This window comes from Delphinus delphis, chromosome 13, assembly GCF_949987515.2.
Source record: "Delphinus delphis chromosome 13, mDelDel1.2, whole genome shotgun sequence".
Classification (NCBI taxonomy): domain Eukaryota; kingdom Metazoa; phylum Chordata; class Mammalia; order Artiodactyla; family Delphinidae; genus Delphinus; species Delphinus delphis.
The window spans coordinates 18,366,044-18,379,917 of record NC_082695.1 but is presented as its reverse complement, the minus strand read 5'-3'; the positions used below and the strand labels follow the sequence as shown (position 1 = coordinate 18,379,917).

General features: G+C 51.4%; 1 protein-coding gene across 2 annotated transcripts in view; it reads right to left on the bottom strand.

Moving 5' to 3' along the window:
- Positions 1-12,496, bottom strand: part of CMKLR1 (chemerin chemokine-like receptor 1) — a 39,128-nt gene extending 26,632 nt beyond the window's left edge. Inside the window, exon 1 of one of the 2 annotated variants that reach the window (XM_060029411.1) lies at positions 12,128-12,496. The gene's annotated coding sequence lies outside the window, so the exon portion shown is untranslated. The remainder of the gene's footprint in view (positions 1-12,127) is intronic. The other variant, XM_060029412.1, reaches the window with a different exon arrangement.
- Positions 12,497-13,874: the final 1,378 nt, after the last annotated feature.

Sequence of the window (13,874 nt, the reverse complement as noted above, 5' to 3'; positions counted from 1 at the left end):
GGAGCCCATATTATCTGCCAGGTAGCAGGCAAGCAGCTCGGAATACAAAGATGTAATTCCAAGTCCTAAGAAACCCAAAGCCAGGTTCCTCCTCCCTCTGCTCCTCTTTCCATGGCCAGAATCATAGATACTTACTCCACTCTGGCCTTCCTCTCCCCAGCTCCCACCTTCTAAGGAAATGAACGAGCAACTTGAAATGAGTCCACCCCTCAGGGGAGGGCCACAGCCACACTAGCTCCGCCCACCATCCTGCTCCCCTCTCCCCAAGCCCGGACACCCTCCCTGCTGCAAGCATTCATTCATTCATCCATTCTATAACAGGAATAGAAGCTGTGCCCTGGAAGCTCTAGCACAGTCACATTCAAAGAAACAGTCCAGCAGCCATAAGCACTTATAAATAATTCAAATTGTACTGCCATCTCTCAAAGAACCACAAAGAATATTGTAGTAGGTGTTGGTGGCCCAGATCCCCTTTACCAGAGGGGGACACCCATCCCACAGCTGTAGAGAATGCTCGATAGCACAGCTCACTGCTGCCCCCTTCTCCTGAGAACTGCCCTCAGCCCAGCAGGAGCTGCTTCTCCCCGACTGCCATGGGGTACAATTCAGGCTCCAGAGTCCACCCACCCCCCGGGATCAGGCTGAGGCTAGTCTCCACCTGAGACCATATTCTTGCTGACATCCTCCCTGTGCCCGACCCTTGAATGCACATTTAAGGGTGTGCCCCCCAAAACCCACTAATCAGGATAAATAAGACTTTCATGCAGCATTGAAAAATCGAAGCGAATGCACAAAAGGCACGATGAGCAAAATATCAAAATGTTCAATAACGATGAGATCCAACCCTGAAATGGCATGACCCTGCCTCCCTTCCCTCACCAAATCCCAGCCCTGCCTGAGACACACCCTCACCACCTCCCATTCACCAAATCCTCACCTCAGGCTCTGCTTCTGGGGAGCCCCTGCCTAAGACAGATATCCAGCTCAGAAGCCACAACAAGCCTCTTGGGACTGTCTTTTACTCATTCCTCTCCTGTGTATCCACCACCTCGACAGAGGCCCTACGACCCCCTCTCAACTCCTCCCCACTCAACCCCCTTCCCACCAAAATCTCGCCCTCTGTCCCAGCCAGAGCAGGCTCCCTGCGCCCCTTCCCAGCCCCCTCCTGTGTCCTTCTGACCCATGATCAGCATCTCCCCCTTTCATTCTCTCTCCCCCAGTCCTCTCCCTCCCCGCCCACTGCCTGGACTCTGAGTCGTGACGGAGGCCTCACATGCAACCATTGCATCCTGTTGCCCCTGTGGGGAAACCATGGTGTGCCAGGTACGTCCTCCTCTCTGGAAGTCCAGCCCTGGCACTGGCAGCCAGAGCCTTCATCTCCACGCCCAATTTCTCAGTTCTTTCTGGGCGCCCCACCTCAGCTGCACCCGTGCCCTCCCTCACCTCAAAGGAGCCCAAGAGACCCTCTGAGCTCAAGCGAACTCCTGAACCAGTTACATTTCCCAAACGCTTCTGAGACTGTCCTAGACTTACCACTTTTCTAGGTTTGCCAAGTAAGGGCACGGCAGAATTAAAACTGTCTTTGACCATCTTCACCATTTCAGAAAACAAACAGTATGTTAATACTGACAAAAATCGATGAGACATGGACTCATCCTTCTCAGCTGAAAATACTTCACTTTATGAATAAAACAATCACTCGATTGTCTGTGTTCTCTCTTTTCATTTCTCTGCAGGCTGGTAAAAACTTGGCCACAGACAGGTTCCAGTGGGCCGGGGTTCTCAACCCCCCTTTTGACATCAGGGGAAACTGAGACCCACAGAGCAGCTCTGTCTTCCCGTCCAAACCCACATCCTTGAATCTTCCCCGGAGGGAAACCACGCTGAGGTAGGTGGCCTGAGTTCCAGGCCCAACTCTGCTCCTAATTTTCAAAGAATCTGCACAAATCTCTTCCCCTCTCTGAGCCTCGAACCTGTAGATATTTCAGATGACCCTGAAGATGCCCTCTGGTCCAGCACTGAGGACATGGGGCTCAGACCCTGCCTGAGCTCAGGAGCCAGCACGGCTGAAGAAATGGCCTGGACACCCAGGCTTCTTTCTCTGACATCACGTTTGGGCCTCAGTTTCCTCTTCTGGGAATGCAAGTGTTGTGGTTAATGCTATCTGGGTTCAAACTCTGGCTCTGCCTTTACCAGCTGTGTGAACTTGGGCAAGTCACTTAACCTCTCTGTGCCTCTGTTTCCTCACCTACACAGTGGAGAAGCAAGGGAAGAGGACTAAATTGTCTGTGAGTGTCCCCCGTCAGACCTGACGATCCATGCATTCTCTACCCCAAGTTTCTCCAAATGAACTACAGAGATAGGAATCAGGTGAGGGGCCTCTCCCTGGAGATGAGCCAAAGATTTCCAAGGGACACAATTTTGGTCTTTAAATGGACGGGAATATTACGGTGTTGAACACAAAAGTCCCATGCTTTCTTTTTTACAAAGCGTATGCCCTCAAAGGAATTATGTGTGTTTTAAAAATAAGGCACACGACCTCAAAATAACTTTAGTGAGGGTTGGTTTTGCGTAAGGGAAAGAGGGGACTTCAAGTGATGCCCCAGATGCTGTCCCCCAAAATATCAGGGGTTGGCCCTCTGCTGTTGCGGCTCATGTGTTCATTCCCTCACTAAGGGTTAACGAGGGCCCATGATTCAGGGTGCAGGTAAGTGCTTGGTTTTGACCAAAGATGCTCCATCCACTCCAGCTCTGGAAGATGTCGGTTGGCTCAGAGCACTGGCTGCCGAAAAAAGGAGGGGGAAGGGGAGAGGAGTGGAGGGAGAGCCAGAAGGGGTGGAGGGGTCCCGGGAGCAGGAGGTGCATTGAGAAGGCAGGGGCCAGGCAGCTGGCCTTCTACTCAGCTCCCCACGGTGGCCCTGCTCCGCACCCCATGAGCTTCAGAGCCCCCTAAGGAACTTGAGTGTCTGGGGTGCCCCCAGCATTTCCATATGACATCCTAGGGGAGAAACCAGCCGGAGACCACTGCCGCCCCCGCCCCGGGGGAGCCAGATGACACCCGAAGAGGCCTTTCAGGCGCTTCCAGAACTGATGGCTGCCCCAGGGCCAGGGCCGCCTTTGATGTCAGCCCTGCATCCTTACAACCACCAGAGATGGAGCTGACGCAGCCCCAGTTTTCAAGAACACGGCTCTCAGCGAGGCACAGCAACTTGCCAAAGCGCCACGGCGAGAAAGCAGAAAGGGGCAGAGCTTCTCACTAAATCTGCCCCATCGCCGGGGACATGGACACCTAGAGACAGAGTCGTGAACGCCACACGCTTACCGAGTTCTGGGACCCCAGCTAAGTGCGTCCCCCACATGAACGCCCAATTCCAAGTTCCCCAACCCCAGGTTCTTTCCTTTAAACAAATGGCACGGCAAATACCAAAATAACAAAGATAAAAAATAAAATAGGGCTTCCCTGGTGGCACAGTGGTTGAGAGTCCGCCTGCCGATGCAGGGGACACGGGTTCGTGCCCCGGTCCGGGAAGATCCCACATGCCACGGAGCGGCTGGGCCCGTGAGCCATGGCCGCTGAGCCTGCGCGTCCGGAGCCTGTGCTTCGCAGCGGGAGAGGCCACAACAGTGAGAGGCCCGTGTACCACAAAAAATAAATAAATAAAAAAATAAAATGTGCCCTCCCCTAGATCCATGTCCCCCCCACCAAAGGCCCTGTGAGGCAGTGTTGTTCCCATTTCACAGATGAGGAAACCAAGGCTGCAGAACTAGGAAGGCGAGGAATTTGAAGCCAAGCAGTCGGATTCCAGAAGCTCTGACCATCGTGCCATCCTGCCTCTCCAAACACACTTTGACGAGCCATGCTTCTCCCCCTGGTCTCCCGGCACCGGCTCCAATGCCCACACAGGGAAGGAAGGATGCCCGAGTGAGGGAACAGTTTTACCAGTTCAGCAGAAGGTGAGAGGGACCCCAGCCTCTTCATCCAGGTCACAGGACACAGCCTTAACCACCCTCAGTCACCGCGGCCTGTGGGCTCTGGCAGAAGGCCGCAGGCAGGCAGGCAGGCAGTGTAGACGTGGGTGTGCCAAGATTGCAACACTCACCCTCGCGGCCGCCCAGGCCTGTTCGGTTTCTCTGAGCTCCGCTGATATGCAGCTTTGTCCCATTATAAAAAAAAAAAAAAAAAAAAGTCAACGCAATTCTACAAGAAAAGGGAGGAACAGAGAGGTCCCAGTGGAGGTATGAGGAAGTGGTAACACAGACGTCTATGGAACTGACTCAGTCACTGCCTGTCCTCAGGTTCCTGAAGCAGGGGAGGCTGCCGCTTACTGACCTCCAGGAAGATCCCAGGCCAAAGGCTCCCCTCCCCCGTGTCCAAAAGCCAGAGGGTCCACCACTGTGGACACGCTGTGCTGGCTTAAGGCACCAGCCTCACAAACCCCTCTCCTGCGAGCTGTCACCGGCTGCAAACGCCTCAGCGTGAAGGAGTTGATCCCTTTGGTTTTCAGTGGAACGTCTGGAGGAGAAGAGTCTTCTGAGGGATGGGGCATGAGACTCATGTGTTGATCGAGCTATCAAAGATGAATGAGATAACCCTGACTGGTGGAGGGAGAGTCTGTGGCATCAGCGGAAAGGCCTGGAAATCACAGAGGAGGCGGGTAGGTGAGCTCTGGAGAAGGGACCAGGAGAATAGGAACAGCCCTTGTGGTGTCCAGGTAAACGAAGGGCAAGGCTCAGGAGCCTGACTCCTTTCGCTGTGAGCTGTGTGGCCTTAGGGAGCCAATTAACCTCTCTGAGCCTCAATCTCTGAGCCTCATCCTTCACAGGAAAGAAATGACTGCCAACAGTCTGGGGGTTGGAGCAGAAGGGGGTGATTAAAGAATTCAATCTCATTTCAGGAAGTATTTACCAAGGACCTGCCACGTACCCCATTTTCAGGGCCCAGAAGTCTTTGCAGGGACCCACTAAGTGCGGGACCCAGTGCTAAGCCCTTTACATGGATTATCTCCTTTAATTCTCACCACACAACTCAGGGCAGAACCTGCCAACACTCTCCTTTACAAGTGGGGAAACTGAGGCTGAGAGAGAGGAACCGACCCGAGATCACCCAGCTGGTCATCAAGCGACTCAGGATTCGAACCCAGGTCTGCCTTACTCCAAACCGAACCATTACTTTGAGGGCCCCATCAAAGCACAAAAAGCCAGGGCCACTGGAGGTGGGACGTGTTCCCAAGGCAGAGAGGGAGGCTGTGAATTAGGGAATGGATGAGGGGTGAGCACACATGTTTTCTCCAGGCCTCAGTTTCCTCGGCTGTAAAATGGGACAGTTTGCCCCATCTCCCACATTTCTGATGGGTCTGTGTGACACCAGCAGAGGAATGACTGGCCCCCGAAGAGGATCTTGGCGGTGGGAAGCAGGGTTGGGCAGAAGTCCAGCGTGGTCTCGGCGAATGAAAGCTACCTGTCCCTTCAGGCAGTGGAAACAATACAAAAAGCTCTTGGAAGGAGGAATTTGGGGGCGCTGCTGGCTTCCCAGCCCCCTGGAAAGTGTGAGCTGCCAGAGCTGGGAGAGGGCCGAGATTATGGAGCAGACAGGATGCGTGGAGCCAGGGCCAGGCCAGTGGGACGGGGCAGATGAGCAGCATCGCCCAGCCAGGCTCAGGGAAGCTGCCCTACCCTTCCCCAGGGCCCGGGTTCTGATTTCCCTCATGTCAGAGGTTTTTCACAGGAGGACAGGGAAACACAGAAAAAGAAAGGCCCATTTAAGCCAGTCAGGCCCCACTGGTCCCAGGAAAAGAAAGACCTGTGATCTGGGGTCTCTACCCGGACCCCGCCGTGTTTTCAGGCCAAGCCGGGAAGCGGAGGGGAAGCTTGGGGTGAAGCTCCGACCCTGGCACCGTCCACACCTGGCATTTCTAGCCTCTCACAGCTCAGGACCCCCGCTGCTCCGCCCACCACCTGAGGCAGCCCTTCATGCTCAGGCCACAGCTGGTCTTCAGCCCCAGCTCTGTGCCACTCTGCATCTCACGTAAGCCAGCCAACACCCTCCACCCCGTGAGGAAAACCCTTTAATCACCCCCAATTTACAGTGGAGCAGACTGAGGCTCAGAGAAGTTAAGTGTCCTCTCCGAGGTCTCACAGCCAGCGAGGGCAGAGGTGGGTTTCAAAACAGGTCCGTGAAAAAAAAAAAAAAACAGGTCCGTGAGCTGGCAGAGTCCCACTTCTACCCCGGGTGGCCGTTTCTTTCTTACTCAAGGGATGTCGTTTTTCTTCCTGACCCAGATCCCTGACCATTGAAGAAGGCCCCCTGTGAGTCGCATCTGTCATAAAAGAGACTGAAAATTGCCCGAACTCCCCGAAGACCTGCTCTTGACATCAGTCAGCTCTACCCCCAGGCGATGGCAGGGGCCAGCAGGCCCTTCAATGCCCAGCCCGGTTCATCTGGCTCCAGCGGGCAGCGGCCAAGTCCTTCTCCCCGCAGTAAACATATCCCGGGCTGGCCACAGGTGCCACCCTATGTCAACTCTCTTTAACCCTGAAGGAAACACCTCGTTTCTCCCAAGTTCCGTGCCTACAGCTGTCAGCAGGTCCTGGCTGTGCTAGGAGAAGAGACCCAACATTGGGTGGCCGAGAAAGCCACCAATGCAAAGAAATATTCTCTCCTCCGACCTGGTTTCTGGACCAGACAATCCAGGAGATGAAGCCACTTCTGCCAAGTTGGAATTTCAAACTCAATTCACTTGAGATTGTCTGGAATCTTCACTCGTCCAAATGTTCAAGTTTAAGCACCAAGTTTGGAGAGGGCAAGGTCTGGGGACAACAAGATGCTGTTCCGGTGAGATGGGGCGTACTGGACCACGCAGCAAGTTGCATGGGACCTTCAAGGCCCTGCAGACCATCCAGGCTCCCTCCGGCCGTTCCCCGCTTCCATTCGCCCCATCAGATGTTCCTCGCTCGTCAAGCTGCTCACGTTGCTCTCCCAGCCAGAAATATCTTTTATTTCTGGCCAAGTTTTCCTCCAGGCGCTCGAGGCCAGTCATCCTTGGAACCAGCCCAGGTGCATGCTCCCTTCTCCAGACACTATTTCCTGACTGCCCCGATCAAAGCTACCCCCTCTTTGCTCCCGTGGTAGTTCGGGCGCTGAATGCACCAGGCAGGCACTGATGGGAGTGTCTTCAACAATCGAAAAGGCCTTGGTCAGAAAGGCCCAGGTGAAACTCATTTGAGACTTCTGCCCTCCAGAAAGGTATGATCATAAGTGTGTATGGTTTTAAGCCACAAAGTTTGCAGCGGTTGTTATAGCAGCAACAGGCTCATACACTGACTATCTGAGCAATTCGTTCATCCCACACCCCGGAATTCATAGATTCTGGAAACTGTTCAAACAAATTCTGATAACAAGGGATGGGCATATTTTTAATGTCCCCTGGCCCTAATCACCACCCCCAGATCACTGACTGAACACTGAAGAACTCAACAACTCTGAAACAAGAGGAAACTGAGGCTCAGAGACCAGAACCCAGGTCTGCCTGGCTACACCCCACCAGGCCTCCTGTGTCTCTGACCCCTGAGCTCCAGGAGGAAATACTGAGCACGCTAGCCACTGTTTCTTGCACCAGATGCCCCACCCCCCACCCACCCAATCCACCTCCTTGCACAAGAGCTGCTCTCAGTGGGATCCCAGGGCCAAGATCAGAGGACCCAAGTCACATACCCCAAGAAAGCAGAACCGATTCTGACATTCTGCGTGGATAGCAGCTGACCCTTCTGCTGAGTCAGCTGCTGATACTTTCAAGGTTGCCAGAGTGTGTCTATGGTGGGTGGGACAACTGCCCACGGAGCCCAGGACTCCCCCATGGGGCAAGGCATGAAGCCAGGAGACTGACTGAAATGACCTTTCCTGTCCTGGGAACCCGAGGTCACAGGGCACAAGATGCCCACATCACCCCCTGTGTACAAACGTGAATATCAGTGCCCACTTCCCCGGGAATTAAAATAGAAGCGCCTTCAGTGAGCTGGCCATGTGCTGTGCTCGTGTATATTTTTACGTATATTAACTCGTTTAACCCCCAACAACGCTGTGAAGTGGTAGACCCTGAGAGTATCCCCCCCTTAGAGATGACGACTCAGAGGGGGAGGGAGGTTAGAGGGCAGAGACGGGGTCTGAACCCTAGAGCAGGTGGCTGTGGAGTTCATGCCATGTCATGCTGTCAGCCGATGGCAGCCTGACATTAATGTTTCTTTCTTTGACAGCACCGTGTAGAATTAACATGGCCTCTGGCTTCCACCCAGCAGGGCAAGAAATTCTACTCTTCCTCTATCATGCTTGTGCCCAACGCTGCAAAAATATAGAGGTTCCAAAAGAGAAGTATTGTAAATTAACTGGTGTCCTAATTTTGCCTGAAAACAGCACGTCCTGGGAGCCAGAAACCAACCCTGCATCCCAGGCCCGAAGCTAGGGCCTCGCCCTCAGCCAGGGGCACATAAGGAGTCCTGACCTGGGAACCAGAGCCCCGGGTCTTAATCCTACCAAGTGACCTTGGGAATGTCGCTCAACCAATCAGGGCCTCACTTCCCTCAGATCTAATATGGGGGCCAATGTAACTACCCTCACAGCCCCTCCACAGTCCCACGAGGGCAGGAATCCTGTCTTTTTCATCACCCTGCCTTGTGGAGTGCCAGACACAGAGCAGGGGGTCATAAATGTTTGTTGAGTGACTGAATAAAAGTCTATGTGACAAGTTTGCCTCCCCTCCCCCAAAGGCCTTAAAAACAGGGACTGGGCTGACCCATCTTAGGTTCTCGCACAGGTACAGCTTTCGCTCCTCGGTGGGTTTATTCACGCAGGAAATCGTCCACAAGCACCTGCTATGTGCCTGGCCCAGTTAAGGCCTCGGTGGCGTCCAGGACCCACACACAGCCTCAGCTGTGTCCTCACACGCCACCCCCTTCTCTTTTTTCTGGCCAGTGACTATAATACTTAGTCACAGTGGGCTTCCTCGGCCCAAGACAACGCCCCGGCTGCCTTCTAAACAGCAAGCTTGGCCCATTCTGGGCACTTGGACAATGATTCCTTCACTTCCACTTCCTTATACCCAGCCCTGGGGAAATACAGCCCGAGGAAAACCCCTACCCTAACCGCACACATGCACTGGCACACACACACGCAGCCTTGCACACATGCACTCCAATGTGCAGCAGGACCCTAGGACAGAAGTTGGATTTTCTGAGTTCAAATCCCAGTTCTTTTGCTTATGAGCTGTGTGACTTTGGGCAAGTCCCTTTACCTCTCTGAGACTCATTTTCTTCCTTTATAAAAGGGGAATGCTAATCATGAAGCCTTTCCATGTAGTGTTATAGGGAGATTCAATGAGATAGTGGATACAAAAACCTTTGGTTCATCCATGTGATTTGCTCAACAACATTGTTATTTTTGTTTCGTTTCTCTAGGAGGGAAAGAGAATGGCAGTTGCCTAGGTTTCAAGGAAATCCATGTTTAGCGGGCCTGGAATGTGGGAATTTACTCAGTCTATTTGATGGGGATTATTTTGAGGATAGGAAAGTATTTGTGGGTCCAACATCACCATGTTAACTTTAAGATTAACGAATGAAAATTTAGAATCGGAGACTGGAAGAGACCCAAGAGGTCACCGTATTTGTGGCAGAGACAGCTAGCTGTCCACAAAAATTCGTTCTCCCTTCCACAGTACACAGCCATAGATGGGAAAGAGCCACCCTTGCCAAGAGCTGCATTTCACAGCCTCCTTTGCAACTAGATTGGTCACATGACTAGTTCTCGTGTGTGGCAGAAAACAGTTAAGAAGCAAACATGCCCCCTCCATGCTTTCCTTCCTTGGCGATGATGTCCAAGGGCTAGTCGGAATGTGAGATGGCTCACTGAATCACCGTGTGGAAGAGGACAACCCTCCACTCACAAATACCTGCCTTACAACAAACGTCTGTTTTGTTTGAGCCATTATACGTGCTTGGGTCTATTTGTTCCTGCACCTACTGCCCTAATACAACATTCAACCTCCTTATTTACAAATGAGACGATTAGGGCCAGAGAATGAGAGTACCTTGCCTGAGGTCACACAGCAAATTCAGCAATGGTTAAGAACTTTGGTGTCTGAACAATTTGGAGTAGATTTTGCAGTTTTCAACCTGCCCCCGAGAGCCATGAGGATTCCGAGAGGCCCTTCGGCAGTGAGGGTGAGGTTCAGTGAGCTGCCGTCTGGAGTCCTCCACTTCTGTTTCTACTAGAAAAACATCACTTTTATCTGTCTTCAAATTGCACTTCTCCATATATTTTCATCAGAAGAAAGGGCTCTGTGGCTTAAACTAACATCAAAGCCCGAATGCTGGATGATGTGGTCTGACTTTCTGTGGTACAAGACCAAGTTTTGCTTCTTCTCCACCATTGTCTCCTGGCCTCAGCTGCTGACACAGGGCATGCAGACTCGCAGAAGAGCATAGATATTTGCTTAGAAAGGAAAAAGAGAAGCCTCAGTGTGCAACAAAGAACCCAGAAACTTGGACAAAGGACAAAAAGAAAAGACACTTAGCTCAGTTGTTCTCAGATTTTAGGGTGTGTCAAAATCACTGGGGGTGCTGATTCAAAATGCAGACTCCTATACCCCATCCTCAGAGATTCTGACTCAAAAAACTGATGCTCGTGGTCCCAGGATTGCCCTTTGAGAAGTCCTGAGTCTAATTCGACTCAGTGTAATTCGACAGCAAGAACTACAGGTCTTGAAAAGGAGGTCAGGGATGACAAAAAGGAAGCTGGGGGCTGGGCCCTTGCATGGAGAGAGAAGGTAGGCCCACGGCTCAGCCACTTGCTCGCTGGCCTCTCTGAACCACATAGGTCTGAATGATCAGACTGACATAAAGTAACAGTTACTTGAGTATAATGATGTGCTGTTTGCTCGTAACTTTGCCAAACGCTGGTCCAAATGGCTCACCCATTTAAAATGTGCTAATTTGAAAGCAGAGAGGGGAGTGGAATATTTTCAACAGATACCACTGGCAAAGGGTTCATATCCTTCATATACAAAGAACTCTTAAATATCAATAAGAAAGGAGACAAACATGCCAGCAAGGAACAAATGGGAATAGACTTGAGCAGGATAGTCATAAAATGAACAATAAGATTATAAAGGTTATTCAGCATGAATGAAGGAGTGCAAAGTCAAGCAGCCAGATGTTATTCTCACCTTTCCCGTCAGGGAAGTTTTAGGAGATGGGTAGCAACCAGTGTGGGTGAGGCTGTGAGAACTCACACCCCAATACTGTGCCGGGGGAGTGCAAGCCGGCACAACCTTCCAGGGCGATAGCCTCAAAAGACTTAAAAACACGCAAACATGTGAGCCAGCGAATTCACCTTAGGAAACGTATCCATAGGCCCAAACACGCAGAGATGATGTCCTAGGAGCAGCCTTTGCAGTGCTGTTTATAATAATGAAAAAAAAAAAAAGAGGAAGAAGAAGCAACCACATGGAGGAATGATTAATAAATCCCAACTCGCCCTCTCTGTGCAGCCATTAAAATGTATATTGGAGGAACATAGAAAATACAGAGGCAGGTTCATGATCCGTGGTTAAGGACAAGGTAAGGTACGAAACGAGATGTTGGAAAAGCATGGGTGTGTCCACATCTAGATACCCCTATGTGTCTGGTACACTGTAAGCACTCAACAAACATCATAGGTCAAGTAGTGAGAGGGTGAGTGAGAGTTCTACAGAGGGGCACCCGAAGGTTCACCTCTGGGATAGGAACCCCTTCTTTCCTCTCCATAGCTGAGCGGTAGGACAGTCCAGCAGCTAAGAAGGTGGGCTATGCAGACTCTCATGTCACTTGGATCTCAGCGCCCAGCCCCGCACCCCCCAACCTGACTCTCAGTTTCTTCACCTATAAGATGTGGACAATGAAAGCACCTCCCTTGTAGGGTGGTTGTGAGCATCAACCGAAGGGAAACACTGAGCTCGCTGCTCTTACGACTATGGTGGCCTCGCTGGTTTTTTACAATTAGCATGCATTACTTTGGAAATCTAAAAATCATAATAAAGCTACTTCCATTTTGACAAAAATTACATTTTACCAAGAACCAAAGAACTTCTCTCTCTATTACCATTTCCCCTTTCCTGGCGCCTCTGGGTGATGTCAGAGCGGAGCGTGATACCTTGTGGCCGGTCTCCTCTGCCCAGGTGTTCCCAAGCGTTCGGTGACTTCAGACCACTCGAGGTTGTGCAGGAGACCCGTGTTCCCCAACTTCTTTCTTGAAATCACACTGTCCTTTGGCTGTGGCCGTTTGCCCAGAAAGCAGTGCATCCATTCATTCAAGGGCCCCTCAAATAGCCCAGAGTTCAGCCCCCCTAGAACATTCTCATCCCCCGGAGGCTCCTGCGCTCTTTGCTCACCAGGGCTGCTGTCCTGAATGGGACAGGCCTCTGCCAGAGAAACAGCTGGAGGGAGGAGAGAGGGAGGGGCAGGAAACCGGGCTGACCGGAGGGCGGGGGCGGCCAGCTGCGTGGAGCGGGGCTGTCAGGGGAGCCTGCCTGTCGTGGGTGGTGGCTGATGGCGAGGCCTGCTGGGGACGACCCGCCCCTCTGGGAGCTGGGAGCTGTGCTCACCGTCTGAGCACAAACCAGGAGCACATGTGGGCCCCGGGCAGCTGTGGGAAGCACGTCTGCTCCCAGCAAGGGCCTCCGGAGCTCCAGACAGACTATGTACAAGCAAGACTAGCTGCCGGATATCCCACCACCTTGGGTCACCTCCTCACCCCAGGCGTTTGTACATCATTCCACCTGGATGCCCTTCCTGCTTCCTGCCCCTATTCGTGGCCTGATGACCTCCTGCTTCCTTTTATTTTGGGGGGGGGGGGTTTAAATTAAAATAGCAATGTGGTTTTTTTTTTAAGTATCAAATGAACAAAGATTAAAATGTTCTGTAATATTTGATTTTAGTAAATGTTACAGGGAAGCAAAATTCTTATCCATCATTGGAATACACATACATTCATGTACCACTTCTAGAAAACTAACAAACTACGTCAAACCTTTAACGATGTTCAGACCTTGTGTTGTTTAAATATAAATTCTGCTTTCATCCTAAACCCAGCTCCCCAGAGATAAATATCATTAACATGTTGGTTTGAGCACATGCACATATATATTTTATATATAAATGTAAAATGGCTCAGTCATGCTCTGTGTACCATATTGTAACCTGCTTTTGCAGTCAATGATTACATATATAAAATATATGTGTATATGTATATATACCTTACCATATTTTAAAAGTTGCTAATTATTTCATTTACTCAATGTACCGTAGTTTATTTAATCAATACAATACTCTGAGGGTGGATGATTAGGTTACTTTCAACTTTTCGACTATAGTGAGCACGCCATTGCACACTTGTCCAATTACTTTATTATACAAATTTCCTATGAACATGTTTATTACTCAAAGAGTCGCCCACTCTCTCTTCATGTCTCAGCTTGGGGCCACCTCCCAGGTAAGACTTCCCTGCCCCTTGGGGGACGGCTCTGGGCTCCCCCCATCACAGCACTGACGCAATGTTGTCCCAGCTTGTTAGGGTGTCTCTTTTCCTTGCACTAGGAACTCCTTGAGGAAGGGTCTGTGTTTTGTCCCCTGCTCTATCCCCAGCGCTAAGCATGGTGCCTGGCGACATCACCATCATCAGTGAATTATCTAAATAGCTGACAGCCAGGCAGTGTGCTAGAAACTTGGTACTTAATCCTTCTGAAGGAAGGAAGCAGGCACTGTTTCTGCCCCCATTTTGCGATGAGAAAATTGGGACACAGAAAGGTTAAGTCGCTTGCCCAAGGCCACACAGCTAGTAGGTGGCACAG